This window comes from Tribolium madens, unplaced genomic scaffold (assembly GCF_015345945.1).
Source record: "Tribolium madens isolate multiple individuals breed KSU strain unplaced genomic scaffold, Tmad_KSU_1.1 Scaffold_1;HRSCAF=32;Tcas5.2_LG8, whole genome shotgun sequence".
NCBI classification, from domain to species: domain Eukaryota; kingdom Metazoa; phylum Arthropoda; class Insecta; order Coleoptera; family Tenebrionidae; genus Tribolium; species Tribolium madens.
Genome location: NW_025400984.1, coordinates 69,197 through 85,518, shown reverse-complemented (window position 1 = coordinate 85,518; position 16,322 = coordinate 69,197). Strand labels below are relative to the sequence as shown.

At 32.1% G+C, this 16,322-nt stretch overlaps 1 long non-coding RNA gene across 1 annotated transcript; it reads left to right on the top strand.

Moving 5' to 3' along the window:
• Positions 1 to 1,433: 1,433 nt before the first annotated feature.
• On the top strand, positions 1,434 to 12,702 carry LOC123004158. The gene is made up of 2 exons (XR_006412674.1): positions 1,434 to 1,492; positions 12,111 to 12,702. It is a non-coding gene; the product is annotated as an uncharacterized LOC123004158 (long non-coding RNA).
• The last annotated feature ends 3,620 nt before the right edge of the window (positions 12,703 to 16,322 follow it).

The window sequence follows — 16,322 nt, the reverse complement described above, 5'->3', positions numbered from 1 at the left end:
TCGTTAATGAACTGCAGATTCGTGAAAAAAGTATGATTTTCAAAACTAGTTGTAGAAATAACTATTGTACATCTAGTTTTGAAAGTCATAACTATTGTGCTATGATCTTATTGGTCAATAAGTGGGCGCCGGCGGTCCTGCTGGGATCTTTCTTCGATGCGAGGACTAATAGAATAATGAAATTTACAGTTTACTCAAGACATTTCGGGAACAGTAAAAGAACAATAAACTTAAACAGGGAATAAGAAACTAAATTATCATTTTAATAAAGTTTATCTATTTTTTGCGATTGTTATTTTTATTTTAGATTTCCACTCAAGAGTAGCCCACAGGTATAATCACACTACACAAACTACAAATTTGGGCCCCAGCTTTTTTTGTTAGATTTATAATAAAAGAAAGAAATCTAATTTATCGGCGTGAAGAGTGCGCGATTGAAATTTGACCCAAATTAGTCATGATTTGAAAATTAGAAACGTCAGGGCTGTCACATTGAAAAAATTCAAAATTGTGTTTTTTGAGGAATAACATCGCAGAATTTAAGGTAAAATTGATATTTTTACTAAACTAAGTAGAGTATAAAATGTTACTTCTAGGACACATCTTGTGGGGCAAGCATTGTAAGAGGAAAACGGATTATTTTAGAGTGTATGATCCTTAAAAATCACATAAAAACCTTTAAAAACCACCCAATTTGACTATTTTTCAAAAAACTTAAAAATCAAGCAGAAGCACCTAAAAATCATCATAATTTTATTTAAAATCTAAAATTTGTTAATCTCCCAAAAATTTGTAGGACACATCTTGTGGGGCGAACTTTTTCCCACGAAAAAAGCATGCCTGAACCCCCAAAAAAACATCAAAATTCCAGTATTTTTAAATCTCTAAAAAATCGCTCAATTTACCCATTTTGTCAAAAAACTCAAAAATTATTCAAAACTTCCTAAAATGTACAATAATTAAAATTTCACAGTCTTAATTTTCTAACCGGTCTATATTTGGGAGATAGGTTTTCAACAAAAAAAAAACTATTTATCCATATAAAATAAAATCAAAATTGTTCATATATTATCTCTAGCAGCTCCAAAAACAAAAACAAAAAAATACCCAAAATCAGAAATAATCCCCTCAAAAAGAGCATATTTTTCATACTTCTAAAAAATAACCATTTGCTCATTTTTCAAAGACAAATTTATCCCAGCGCAATAACAATGTGAGAATAATTGAAATGTTAAAAAATAAGTTATAAAAAACCATATTAGGTTATAAAAACTAGGAGTCGAAAAAGCAGGTCTATTTTGTCTATTTAACACGAAAATAATTCTTCCCGTGCGAATTGGTATACGTGCACCATCTGTGAGTTTTCTAAAGAACTCCACCAAGACAGAACGCTGTGTCGGCAACGAGAAACGCCAAGCGACCACCAACGGAGACCTGCTCCGCCATTTTCTTCACTTGCATCCTGGCGTTGTTACAGTGGTTATGGTTTTCGGTAAGTAATTTTCTTATTTCGCATAGTTAAGCTTGAAATTAAGACGAAGAATTGGTTTAGCGTGTCGTTAATCGAGTCGAGTTCGCCGTGCAAGGTTTTTTGTGTGTTGGTTCCGTACTTTTTGTGAGACATTTAGGATTGAAATTCTGTCAGTGCTACCAAGCTTTTCTTTCATTGTTAAAACATGTCTAACCATTTAATTTCTGGATGTCATAAATACGTGTTGTGTGCCGCTACCTGAGAAAATAACAACGCCAGAAAATTAATAATGCTTTCAGCAGAGCAGCCAGTTATGCCTCCATAAAAAATGTTAGGATGTTGGCATATTTAAGAATATAACTCTTGTGAGTGTATAAAACAAGTACAGGATGTGTGATTAAATAAATAGCGATGCATAGAGAAAATCATAGATCAAAATATACTGCTCCACAAAAGTTAAGGAAGTCTCATTATTTTTACAACAAATTTTATTCTTCTAAGCATTGTGGAAAAAAGTAAAAAGATATCTGTCTTTATCTTACTTTTAATTAATGATTGGTTTATTTTTTAATATTTTATTAATTTAAATAATTATTGAAATTACTGCACACTTCCTTAACTTTTGTGGAGCAGTTTATATTCGAACATTGGTAAAGCTAACCTATTAAGCCTAGTTATATTAAACAAAAATATTGATTTGGTTCGGGTAGTCTTTCAGTATTGATGTAGGTTATTGTTTGTTTTACATGAATTAATTTTGTTTCTGAGTCTCTTCGCATCATAGCCTGCATAATATGATGTTATTAATCATTTGAGCTACTGATTAAGATCTTGATTTTTGTTTGTGTGTTAGTCTCGCATAATAGTTTTGCTAAAATTGGTTCGATGTAACCGTTAACGTCTTTGTAGTAATAACGTTCATGTTTACGTTTATGCTCTAGATTAACGCACAAAAATCCATATTCAACATCCCATTGTTGCAACATCTTGTACAATTTGATGCCTAGGTCTAAAATCAAACCATCGAAGCACATTTTTGACGCAATGCTTCTAATTCAGATAAAACTGCTTGAATATTAATATTAGCACTACTTTGTTGTTCAACCATAGGTAGATTGGTTTGAGAGCTTTCGTGTCATCTTGTTTTATTACACCCGCTTATATAATCAAACCGCATTTCAAGGTCTTCTCAGGACATTGTGGAACGGTCTAAGTACATTGTGTCCCATCTTATCAGGAAACCGCTTGTCATAATATGATAAACATGATTCATGTGTAATGTAACTTAGTCACTGATAAGCCTTAGAGAATTACCTATTTCAGGAAGTGCTATCTTTTTTATTTTCTCTTTTGAAATCGTTTAATATTTTTATCTTATAGATGTATGTACTCTTACATTTGTTCCATTGTTTTATGCCTATACAAACAAACCAATATTCCATTCAGTAAAATACTGGTTCCTAAGCAATCAGTATTTCACAGTACATAATACTGAGCTTCTAATATCCATCTCAGTATGTTTGCAGTCTGCAATAAACAACCAATCGTACAATATCATTGATACAGCAATCTCAAGTTTCTTGAATTTTTTAAATTAATATCTACAAGAAACAATAAGATAAAACGTCGTATTATACGCGAAGTTAAAATGCCAGTATTTACTCGCGACAGAAACATGCCACTCACGAATACTGGCTTATTTTAACTTATAGTATAATAATAAAATCTATTATACTCGTAAATAAAAAAAATGATTTGACTAATTTTCAAGTATCTTAACTTATAGGTTAGTTCAGGTATCTTAACTCACAGTAAAAAAAAAATTCTTAACTCATAGTTTAAGTATCTTAAAATCTTACTTTACGTATTATGAGGCTGTAGGCACATCTATGATGTATATTTATGTTAGCACCTTCAGCGCGCTAGTACATGACCATGCGCATATCTGTCTGTTGAATTTGGTATCAAGTATCGTTTATCATCTTTCCAACTCAGAGATTTCTTATTTAATTCTTCAGTAAATATATCATGTCTATGACTTCTGATGACTTTGTTTATGACAATATTCTTTTTGGTTCATCAAGCAGTTCTTATAGTTATCAAAACTGATTTCTTTCTTTAACACAGCTTTCTTCCTTTTAACTTCTTTGCAACTGAGTTTTCTGTTCTATAACTGTACATTTTAGATCTCAAACCTATAAATTCCAACATTTTTTCTCCATTTAACTCATCTTTGAATTTTCCAATTACTTTCTTATTTTTATTAGAATATAATTCGCAGTCTTTTGGATAATCTGATGTATCAAAATAATCGGGATTATTCTTCATAAAGTCATAGAAGTCATAACCTTTGAGTTCAAAAAGAGTGTCTTGATATAATAGTTTCAAGCTCTCATTAAATTTATGTTTTAATACGTTATAGTAGAAATCGTACATCAATAATTTCGATAAATCTAACACAGGTTGTCCAATATAAATCGGTTTATTGAATAACACTTTGGTTTTATAATTATGAACTGCTACCAGATGTTCACTGAATATAGTTCTTGATTTGAAGTTTGGTTTATTTATAGCTTTCTGCACTTATTATAGTAAAATTCAGGAGGGTAGACCGGTGCGTCATCTGACGTTTCTCCTCACCACGTTTACATCGCGATGACAAAACGTCAATTTTTTGACGTTAGGTTCAATATCTGCGAGTTAGAAGTTGTTTACTGATGAAAGTGTTGGTTTGTACGCTTCTTTGCAAAGGTATTTAAAATTCAATGTAATAGATTCGAAATGACGTTCTACATGCAGTGTATTCATTACATCATTATGTTTTCCAATGTTTTTGGATGTTATATCTAAAACTCGGAATTTTTAGTGTACATTAGTATAAAACCGATTTTCTAAAAAACAGTGGGTAAGTTGAGAAGAAAACGGACGCAAAATCTGTATTTCATAAATAGGAATCATCATAAACATAAGGAGCATGGACAAGTAATTTCTTACATTGAGTTTTTTAAGAGTTTAAAACCATAGACGATCTTATGCATTCTTCCAGGTAAGAAAAAAGAAAAAGTTGAAATTCAAGACGTCTACAAGACAAAGTTGCATCTTACATCCTTCGGAAACAAACAATAAACGTTAAGAAGCTTTTATTCTGATGAAAACCAGAAAGTTACTTATTTATGTGAGAGTCAAAATAAAGCGTCGATTTCAGTTTGTATTGTTAATTACTTCATTAAATAATAGACTTCTTAAACAACGCTCATATTTACCTCAAATATCTCAAATAATCCCAATTTTATTTAAAGAGAACTGGTTTGCGCCATAGCAGACACAATATGTAAAGTATTAAAACAGCATTTAAATGGTTTTTTATAAGATTGGCCTCATTTTTTGTAGAATAAATAAACGATGATAGGGCCAATTTTTATCGGTGACCCCTCATTATTTCAATTTTTTTACACTAACACAAGTGCATTTATGCCTACTTTCATGGAAGTTACTTCATCGTAAGGAATTATTAAAAGAAAGCAACGAGACGTAGAACAGAGGCAAGAAATCAACCAATAAACGAAAAATACTTGCAAATTATACCAAAAAGACTTTCAACGACGACAATAATGTTACTGTCAATCTCAAATTGACAAATTCACTCGAACATGACATTTAAGTGGTGCAGTTGAAGTGCATATGTAAATTAATGTTCAAGGCTACCATCCTTAGAGACCGTTTAATTGTTTCAATTTACATTGTGATAGAATTTTTTATTTCACTTTTAAGTTGGTAATGAAAAAATGAAATTGATGACGCACCGGTCTACCCTCCTGAATTTTAGTATACAATCAATATAATGAATTTGAGTAGAGTCAGCGTCAGCAAAACCGACTTTGTCAGTGCCAGATATTTTTTCACCATTAATTTCTATTTCTGGTTTTGATATTGAATACCTATTACTGCATTGAAATAACGTATTCCACCTCTTATTCCTTTCTCAAAGAACATGTACTTCTCATAATCCGTTAATAATTCCAAATTAACTTTAGTATACTTTAGCATACAATCCCAGGCTAATGCTGGCGTCGTATAATACCAAACAGAATCTAATCCGTAAGATTTTTCTAGGCATAAATCTCTGAAATTCTCGAATACATCAATTAATAATAAAACATCTAATTTTAAATATAAATCATGCCATTCACCCAGATTTTTTATTTTAAAATATTTTCATACTTTTTGAGCATGATCATACTCTGACCAACTTATGCTTTCCTTTGTCAAGTTAGAGTAAAATTTATCTATTGATGGTAATTTTGTTTCTTTAAATCTTTTAAACGAGTCCATATATTCATAAGGATAAATACCTTTCTAATTATTTTATTACCCTGCTTTCTGAATAAGGTTTGTACAAGTGTTAATTTTTTCTTTGCTGTATTACAGAAATATAATGGTAAATAGAAATTAAAGTGGAAAGGAAAATTGCTACCGGTATTTCTTTTATTTGACTTTGCTGTATTACAGAAATATTGGAATTTTGTTGATGATAAATAAAATGTATCATAAATAATAAAATGCTGATGCCTGATTCTTTTCCACATGTATTTTTTATCACAAGTACATTTTATAAAATTCACTAAGCTTCAAGTACTTTATTGGATGGCTTTTAAATTGTAGCATCATAATTATGGTGTCTACTGCATCTTTTTTCTATTCTAAACAGGAGAGAATTTATCAGTACTGTCATGATTGTTACATAGCAATATCTGCCGCTGATGCAACTTTTTTTGTTATGAAAGTATAAAGATGAGTTAACCAATCAAAAAAGTATCAGATCATGTGGGTTTTTTGTATTTATGGGCTTAAGCCCTACCTTGTGCATTAAATTGAAATTGATAATTTGGAATTTAAGGTACTCTCGGCTTGTAAACTGATTTGGAAAACTTTAAAATAAATAAGCAAATAGTTAGGTTTTTGATTTTTTAACTCGTGAATTAATATCACAGCTTGTAAACTGACAAATCGTTTGTTCATACTCATCCCAGCTGTTATAAGGTTATAAAATTAACGCAATTGTTCCGGATTGAATAAATAAAACAATATCTTATGTATCAATTTTATTGTCCGTCATCCGACGAGTACAAGATCTAATGCCGAACTGGCCTCTCGACGCATAAGTTGTGTAAGAAGTTGTACGAATCATCATTGACAAAAAATATATCGCCTTAGATGACTAATTGCAGCCAAGGTACAGACAAAGAGATTTACAAAAGTTGGGTAACGAATTAACAAAAACCAATGAGTCAGGAAATGTTCTAGAAAATGGTAAAGCGTAATAATTAGTAACTGAGAAATAATAAATCCTAACGCTAAATAATGAATAACAACAATAATAAATGTGTAACAATAATAACAAATATGTAATACTATAATAACAAATATGTAACACAATGTAATTATGTTATGATCCTGATAGTGCGGAAGGATCATTCCGTCCTACGTCATCAACAACAACACTGAAATCGTATTAATAGAAACGCCTTTAGAATTGGTTTGTTTGTAACACATAACCTCTGCAAGTGTTTACAAGAGACAAGGCTTGTGATTGGTCGATTCCTATTGTTTTTGACAGTCGACAACTGTCACATTTTCTGATCGTAATTTTTCCAATTTTTAAGTGTGTTTTGTACTGTTTTTACAATAAAACACTATGGTTAATTCTTATGTAGTGTGCAGAATCCGCTACAACAAAGAATCTTCGATTTCTTTCCACAAGTAAGTAAACTCACAATTGGTAAACAATACATAGGCGTAGAATGAGGTTTATAAGGAGCAAATTTTTGGCATGAATTATAGCTTTGAAAATTTTAAATTTGGTTTCGTTTTAAAAATTTTTCACGAAAGATGTATATTACTTGCAATTTTACATTTGTTTTTTATAGGTTACCCTCAGGTGAAACTTTGAGACGGGAGTGGATCAATGCTTTGGAATTAGGAGATTTCGTTTTGACCAAATATACATATGTTTGCTCAAAACGCTTTTTTCATATAATAAATGTATTTCCTAATTAAATTACGTCCTAATAAATGTCTCCCTCCTTTTTTAGTTTTTTAATTACAAAACGAGCCGCCACTGGTACGGTGGGCAAAGTAAACAAAATACATGGGATTTTATAGGTTATGTATGCTTCACACAATCTATACAAGCTCAGCATAGGACGCCATTTCTATTAATACGAGTTCATAGAACAACAATATTATCAAGTGGGTGAGTTGTTCCATCTGATGTTGAGAAATTTTCAAGTTAAATAAGCAAAATAGATCCACTAACCTGGATTTTTATAAGTTATTTTTTATCATTTCAATTATTCTCACATTGTTATTATTGTTTTATTACATCTGTTATTTTATACATATATATTTTCTCAAACCCTATGCGCTGGGATAAATTTGCCTTTGAAAAATGAGCAAATGGTTGTTTTTTAGAAGAATGAAAAATATGCTCTTTTTGAGGGGATTATTTGTGATTTTGGGTATTTTTTTGTTTTTGTTTTTGGAGCAGCTAGAAATAGTATATGAAAGATTTTGATTTTATTTTATATGGATAATTAGGGTTTTTTTTTGTTGAAAACCTATCTCCCAAATATGGACCGGTTAGAAAATTAAGACTGTGAAATTTTGATTATTGTACAATTTTAGGTAGTTTTGAATAATTTTTGAGTTTTTTGACAAAATGCGTAAATTGAGCGATTTTTTAGAGGTTTAAAAATACTGGAATTTTGATGTTTTTTTTGGGGGTTCAGGCATGATTTTTTCGTTATTTTGGTGGGAAAATGTTCGTCCCACAAGATGTGTCCTATAAATTTTTGGGAGATTAACAAATTTTAGATTTTAAATAAAATTATGATGATTTTTAGGTGCTTCTGCTTGATTTTTAAGTTTTTTGAAAAATAGTCAAATTGAGTGGTTTTTGGAGATTGGTTTTTAAAGGTTTTGTGTGATTTTCAAGGATCATACACTCTAAAATAATCCGTTTTCCTCTTAAATTGCTTGTCCCACAAGATGTGTCCTAGAAGTAACATTTTATACTCTACTAAAGGTGACCGGAAAGTTGCGCACAGGAAATAAGCACACCGGAAATAAGCGCGCAGAAAAAAGCGCACACGGAAAAAAGCGCACACAGAAAAAAACGCACACGGAAATAAACGCACATGGATAAAAGCACACACGGAAAAAAGGGCACAAAAAAATTCAGACGGAAAAGTACACACATTGAAAAATGCTATCGCGGTTTAGTTAAACTAAAACATCATATTTTAAAATACTCGATGCTAAAAGCTCAAGGCTCACGGCCATAATTTTTTCTCTTGATTTATTTTAATTTTTGTAATAGTTACCTATTTACGATACAAATGAAATAATAAAGCCATTATTAACGCACGTATTTGACTCGGCGGTGCTTTAGTTACCAAACAAATAACAAAATAATTGATCCACAATCACCTTATAATTACTTATGAAGCATATTAGGTGACCTATTATTATCCACTAGTGTATAAAGTAACTTTTCCACCAGTGAGCTTCCACTTGTGAGTTTTTATTATAAGGACTCGAGAATATTTTCCAATTTTGGAAAAATGTGGTGGAGTTATGATTGTGGGTAAAACCTTGTATTACATTCTTCTTTTAGATGCATTTGCAGATGTCATTGTACCATTTTAGTGGTATAAAAAGTTATAGGTACGTTTTTTAATCGAAATTGATTACTCTTTAGATTTAAGCAATAAAAAATTAGGGTCAAGAGACCAAAAAACAGAAAAACACAAAATGTGACCTGCAACTGATGAAAACGGAAATTGAGTAGATGTATCCGGTTTTCGTAATTACTATCCTAATAGAGGGTATGTTCTCGCAAGTAATTGTTCCAAATTTTATAATATTTCCTCAAATGGTCCCAAAGTTATTACAAAAAAAAATAAATTTCCATACCCACAACTACTTATGATAATAATTGGTAATCGTTTAGAATGAGTTTTTGCAAATGAATTTGCAATGTGGTGGGCTGCCCATTTAAATTTGGAATTCTGCTTCGTTTTCCGCAATCAGAAAAAGAGCCAGAGAATTCAGATTGTAACGTAACGTAACACATTTTCATAATAAAGGGTGTTTATTTAAATTTGGCGTCATAGTTGGCGATGATATGCGTGTGTTGTGAACGGACCACAATTTTTAACATGCTCGGTGAGGTGTCAAATGTCAGATTAATAACTTTCAATACGATGGTTCGTTCACAATCGAATTTTCATGGATAGCTTTGACGCCAAATTGAAAAAAACACCGGTTATCTTTACCCTGTAATCTTTTTCTAAAAATAAAATTTTATCTAAAACATGCATTTTGTATTTGATTTATTTTTTTACAAGAATAATAAACTAAAAAAAGACTCAAAATTGCTGCCCTTTTTAAGTTTTTGGTCTCGCCGAAGGATGACGCCACACATAGTCTTTTAATTTTTAACACGCCCGAGTGTATCCATCTCCACTTCGTACAGATACGACACAAATTAGCTGGTTCCAGATATGTCAGATGCTTACTACGCGCTGTGAGGTTTCGTTGACATTGTAATAAAATTTTAGATTCAGTATTTGTTTGGTATTAGAAATATGTGTAGCATATTTTCCAAACAATTAGTCAGTTAAAAAGTGTAAAAATTCATTGAATAAACGTTATGGTGTGTCTGTGTTTTATTTAAAAGAACCGCTAGAAATAGATCAATGAGAGGTACGCCCAGATAAATAGATCAAAGTGTAAACAAAATGTTTGTTTGGTGACTATGGAAACGCTGACGCCAAAGGGTATATAAAGGAGAACGGGCCGCCACACCGGCAGATTCACTTGAGTCTCCTTCCGGACCTCTTCGGACGCAATCACCAGGACCTCTCTTGGTGGAACAACTTCAGGACCTCTTCTGAAGGACTGTGCTCTTTGGACATCTTCAAAGAATACGGTCGACGGGACCTTCTAACGTCGTTAAACCATACCTTCTCCAGGACATCTTCTGGGAGCCGAGTTCACCTCTGGACACGGGCCACGGGATCCGTTCTGTGGTAAGGGCTTAACATCTAGGACTTCTCCTAGGTGGTGTCACTTCCTGGACCTCTTCAGGAAAACAACCGACGGGACTTCTCCCCTCAAATTCACCCGCGGAGGACCTCTTCTCCAAGGGCTAGGGTTCACTAGTCCAAGTTAGAATTTGTTTTGTTACTTGTTTTATCTGTTGTTACTGTTATATAGTTACTAAATAAATTTCTCTTTTCAATCACCTGTGTTTAATTAAATCGAACCTCCCCATTCCTCTCCACTGAATAAAAGCTGGCCGGAAAGGCATTCTTATGTAGTGTAGACCTGGAGAACATCTCCAAATAGTTCTTTTTCCAACTTTTAGGAAAAAGTTGGTGGCGCCCGGTTTAAATAAGAAAATAATAAAAGAAAAGACATTACAACATTGAACAAGCTTATTAGAGAATGAAGTATTGAACGGAAATTAGTCATATTTGATGCAACGATAAATAGTTATTTGTGTGCAAGCGCTTGCAAAACAGTTTCTGACCGTATGATTCACGAAACTTTTTCGGCCAACAACATTTTTCAATTAAAACAAATTTATTTATTGTTAAATTTTCTCCGGCTAGAGAATTTATTTTTCTTCTCTTGGTAGCACTTATTCCACGGTGTAATGGTTTAAATTTAAAATAATTTTATGACATTTGTAAAGTAATTAACACTTTTGAGAAGAAAATTCAATGCATTGGTTGAAAATGGATACACAAGATATTCAAAATGTGGCAGAAGCTGCAATTCAAAATTTATTGCTAGAAAAGTTGTCCAATCGTTATTGGAAAGAATATGATTTGTTGAAGAAATGGGCTTTTGAAAATTTTCTTAAAATTCGATTCATTCTGATTCGACTCTTAGATCAAAATGTCGTGTGCAGTGAAATGCTGTTGAAATACGACGAGATTTAGGCCCGAAGGAATCAATTTTCACCGGTTAGTCATTCATCATGGTTTGAGGTTATGTTTATGTGAAACAAATTTTTTGCAGACTTCCAAAAGGTCATTTGTTGGCTGTGTGGAAAGCTGTTTTAGGCTTGGATCTTGAATGAAAAGTGGCAGTGAACAAATAAAGATTTTTTGAAAATATGAATCTGTCGTTATTTAACTCATTTCTAATGTGTTTTTTATAAAAATATATTTTTTTGTAAAGTATAAAGCCATGTTAGCTTTACAATGCGCTAACTTCACACCAACCTCACTTAAAACAATTGGAGGGAAATTTAGGCTCGAGATGGAATAAACCGTCAATTTTTCCCTCAATTTCTATCCAGACTTCCGAAGTGTCTCATGTGATTTTCTTGTGTGATTCTTCGAAAGGCGTTAGAGATAATAATTACTTTTTATTTAACCGTAGATTTATATTAACCCCCAATTTATTATTAACCTCTGTAGTTTTTAAAAAGATTTATATAGATTTAGTTAAGATTATTAATCAATTTGCTTTAGAAGAATTAGTTTGCATGGTAAAGTAGTAATTAGTATTTAATTACTGATACGTAGTAAGTAGGTAGTTAGTAATATTATTTATTGTATTGTAGAACCAGATAATCTGTGGATACGGCTTCTCCCAATCTTCACTCCGTTTATAAAACTGTTCCGATCTAATAGTCGATGGATGTTCGTTGCAGTGGCGCCCCCAAATTGTCAATTTTTGAACTGACAAAATTCAAAGTTTGCATCACCTTGTATTGTGAAATTACAATTTCATAATTTTTTATAAGTGTTTTCTAATTGTTTATTTTTATTTTATTATTTCGTCTTACTGGCGAAAATTTCATAAAGGGAAAGAAATGTTTCGTTTGTGGCAAGGGTAATACTTTAATCTTTTTGAGTTCTCCAGCGATTTTAAAGAGCGTACTAAGTGGCTGGAAATTATTGAAGGATTATGGTACAGACAAAATTGTATCGCTCTTTTGACTTGTTATTTACAGATGTTTCAAAATTAAAGGATCAATCAGTTATTTGCAAAGATCACTTTGAAGAAAATTCGTTTTATTTTACAAAATTATCTTGCCGGCTAATCAAATGAGTGTTACTACCTTCAGTTAATATCTTCAGTATTTGTAAGTATAAATAAGAGTTATCCAATAAAAAAAATGGTTACACATATTAAAGTAAAATTACAAATTACAACTGATTTTAATTTATAGAATATTCCTGATACAGTAGAATTTCCCCATATTCCTCCAACTGTTCGTGACCAAAATGAAACCAATTCCAAATTAGTCCAAGTCCAAGTGGTGGAAATGTTGACTGAATGTCGATTTATCATGTTGAGACTTGTAACTCACAATATCTCTTCAAACGTAGCCCTCTTCAAAAAAACTATCTGATGGAGCTCCCAAAAAGTGCATCAACCATCCTCTGTTTCTAAACATGCTGTAACAAATGCAAGATTTGTTTAAAAGACAAAATAGTAATTTTGGTTTCCTCCAACGTTTTGACCGTAACAAGCAAACAATAGTACATTCTTGAAACAGACAAGTGTCGTCCAGATTTCGTTCTCGGAAGACCGACACTTTAGTTTAGTTATCTTTCAATAAATTTCATGTTTAGGAAAATATAAATATGTCCAAATTAGTACAGCTTCTTTTGAATTTGTTTGACCATACCCGACGACCGCCTCTAACGGTCGAAACGCTCGTCATCCGGTTGGGAACATGTGGTCTCTTCTTAGAATCGCGGATCCTTTTATAATCTTTTCTTTTCCAAATTAATCAGTGGAACCAAATTGTTATCGCGAATCAGAGGGAACGAGTCACATGCTAGAAATATAAAGGATGTGGTCCTCACTAAGATATTTAATGTTCCACCTTGTTTTGAGAAAAGACCAGCTAGACCAGACAGGTGTCAGGACTTCGCAACTCACGTAGTTAGTCAAATGTACAGTTTGCAGGAGAGTTGCTAGGTTCTGGTCACCTTAATTAAACGATGGAATATAGTCGAGATCGGGCGGTACTGTAATTGTTTTGTACTCTTTGATTCTTTGAAATTGTAAACCGTCATGAGTTCTCAGAAGATGATCCATCAAAGTCACAATGACTACAAAAGAGCTAGCCTCTCTCTAGGCTCTAGCGCTTGTTCGGGCTAGAGAGAAAAATTTGGCAACAGCGTTTAGACCGGAAGTTTCGTCCAAGGGATGCTTCCAGGCGATTGGACGAGGAAGTGTCCCCTCTTCGAAGACGAGCTTTCCTAATTTCAAAATTTCGTTACCTAGTCAGTTCTTATTTGATTCCGATTTCGAGTAGTCTTTGCGACGAGAGTAATCTGTGAAATCGTTTAACTTAAACTTCTTTCTTTGCTTAATTTTTGTGAAATTTCAAGTTCTTTTTTTTGTTATCTTCTTTTTATTTGTGTTTAAATTCATTAATAAACGGGCTGGTTTTGCTGAAGCCTGAGTTTCATTTCGGTGTGTGAGTGATCCAACGGATTACATCGCAGAATCGCCCTCAAAGGTAAGGGATCTTTTCCTATAGAAGATCGGCAGAGCCCAATAAGATACCCACAATCACGAGAGAAAAATCCGCGCTACCAATAATTTTTTTCTCTCGTTTGTTTTTTCATTACTCAAGTTAAACCCACGCACCAGTCTTGTTAGACTGACACAATGCCATTATTTCTTAGCTTTCATTATTACCATGTGATTAAAAATGCAAGAAATCTCTTTTTAGACTACAACATGTGTTCTTCTGAAGACATCATTAGCTCCTCATATCTGAAACAGCTATATCGTCTACAAAAAGGATTACCAATTAAAGCAGTCAGATATTTAACCAGAAAACACTGTATCCGACAAAGATTGAAAACTTACGTAAGGACAACATACTACCTGAAAATATTAATAAATTTATAATAGAATAATTATTATACAGGGTGTTTACGGTCTTGAGGTTGAAATTTAAATGAGAGGATATTTACGGTAGAAGAAAACTAATACGCTATATAATACAAAAATTCACGTTGTTAAAGGAAATTATTAATTTTACACTATTTGTTTAAGAACTGCTGTTTCGGTTGCAACAATGGCCATTAGTATCATTACCTTGTGTTTCACCAAATCATAATCATGACAACCAATTTATTATTTTAATATTTTTCCATACATGTTCATAAATGTGGAGAAAAATTAAGAAAAACGAATCAAACCTATTGGAAACCATTCGTTGAAAGAGATTAAACAGAAGACCTTCGAATTTTGATAAAAACTAAAGCAAAAGCAAATCAAATGATGACAGTGTCAAGGAGGAAGTGACTTTTCTCTTTCATTGTCATGGATACGATTTTTTTATCTGTTGCAACAATACAATTTTATCTGAACAAGGAAATAATTCCAGTGACCCTCAAACCGTGTACCAATATTTTGGAGTTAAATAACATTCTTGATAATAACAATTGTGTGAGTTCTTTCTCGGTTACAGTATTTCTGTACTCTTCTATTACTAGGTCAATTTTCAACTCCAAGACTGTAAACACCCTGTATAATAATATTTATTAAAATTGGAAATTTTGTTTTGACAAAAATGTTCAAACTGACCAATTTTCTTTTTAGAAAACACAAAGTTTTCAACTTGATTTAAAATTGTATGTTTGTTTTTTGTTAATAAATATTATTTCACTTTCTTTGGTGATTTTTTTTCGACAACTTTATGTAATATTTAATAATTTGGTGTTGTCATTTCGATAATTAAAAGATCTATCAAATTGGATAAAAAATTAGGCGTTTCCATTAAAAAAATGTTAATGACGTCATTACTCAAAAACCAAAGAGTGTAAAATTTTACATCGAGTTGAAAATTCTGTATTTTTTAAAAAGAAAATTGACCTGTTCGAGCATTTTTGCCAACACAAAATATTTTCTGTTTTAATAAGATTATTCCATAATTTTGTTGCTCACTGTATAAGTACAGGATGAAAACTTTAACTAGAATAAACTTTGTAACTAAGATATAGACGAAAACATGGTGCAAACCTTCACACTGTATTTTACTCCGTTAAATGTTGATTTTCATAAAGAGTGCACTTCTGCACCCTCAAAATTCTAAATTTCATGTTTCTAATTTTATTTTTAAGCGTTTGCAGCGTACTTTATTTCGTTAAAATTTGAAAAGTGCACTTCTACACCCTCTAAGGATCATATTTTCCAAATTTTATGTTTCTATATTCCTTTAAATGTGTACACCATTTCATTCCCTTAAAAATCTGATTTTAGTGTCCCTTTACACCTCCAAAGAATTTTATGTTTATATCTTTGTTTAAACGTTTACACCCCACTTCAGCCCTTTAGAGATTGTTTCTCTCTTTCTTCCAAAATTTTTATTTATATCTCCGTTTAAATGTTTACATCTGAGTCACGCTTCAGGTAGGCCAGCTTAGTTGGGAAACGCTCCACACACTATTTCCATATAAATACTTACCATAAACTGATGAAATGTGTTTCGGAAGGATTTTTAATGCAATTTTATGTAGACTCCAAACTTCAGAAGCCTAAGGTTAGTCCTAAGACAAAAATGCATAGGATCATTTTTGTAGGAAATTTTGATGCAGAAATAGACTTCCACAGAAAATTCTGCATAAATTTCATAAACGATGAGTTTGTATTCACAGACCTTCGTGACTCCCCCTCCCCTCCTTTAATAAAGTATTGGACTCAGTAAATTTAATTTACTGTCAGTTTTTTCAAATCACAAGACTAATTCTCTTTTAAATGCAGATAAAGCACATTTTCTTGAATTATGTTTTTTGCCAGCCCT